Consider the following 694-nt stretch of genomic DNA (forward strand, 5'->3'; position numbering starts at 1 on the left):
TCTTGTTTTTCAGTTATATTCCATTTTAGTTTGTTTTCATCTGTTTTATTTTATTTTTTATGTTGCCTTGTGTCTCTATTAATATTGTCTTCTTGTATTTTCTTATTCAAAGATCTAAGGATTGCCTAATAGTGAAAGGTAAAATACAAATGAACTTGTCTTTCCTTGCCTTGCTTTACACATTGTCAACACATTGTTTTTGCACTGTACTAAAGTCCTTGTCACTAAAATTCGAACTTGCTGGTATGCCACTTTGTACTTTAACTCCAGTAGGACATTTAAGTGGGAAATAATCTATGTCTTATTCCACTATGGTTATTTAACAGCAATAATTATTTGTTACTTTATAGAATAATATTTTAAATAAAACAATATATGATCCGTTTATAAAATACACTCTATACTTGTCAGATCATTCAGAAAACAGTTTGAGCCCCAACAAGATAAAAAGTATCCAGTATTTCACAAAAAGTAAAAAAAAACAAACAATTAAAACAAATTTGTGCCTCAGAACAGTGTTTTTTCTTCTTTCTTATACCATTAATCGTTTCACAACCTGCCCACAACCCCTCAGATTTATCTTGGCTGCTACTCAGAACTTTCTTTTTGGTGCGCCTCTGAAAGCATGTGACTCTATGTCCCAGCAGGCACTGCCCGGATGACGTAGCGGGGCTCAGCCAATGATCTTTTTCCA

Source organism: Trachinotus anak, unplaced genomic scaffold (assembly GCF_046630095.1).
Source record: "Trachinotus anak isolate AG129_WGS33_773 ecotype Australia unplaced genomic scaffold, CSIRO_AGI_Tana_v1 ptg000008l, whole genome shotgun sequence".
In the NCBI taxonomy this organism is placed as follows: Eukaryota; Metazoa; Chordata; class Actinopteri; order Carangiformes; family Carangidae; genus Trachinotus; species Trachinotus anak.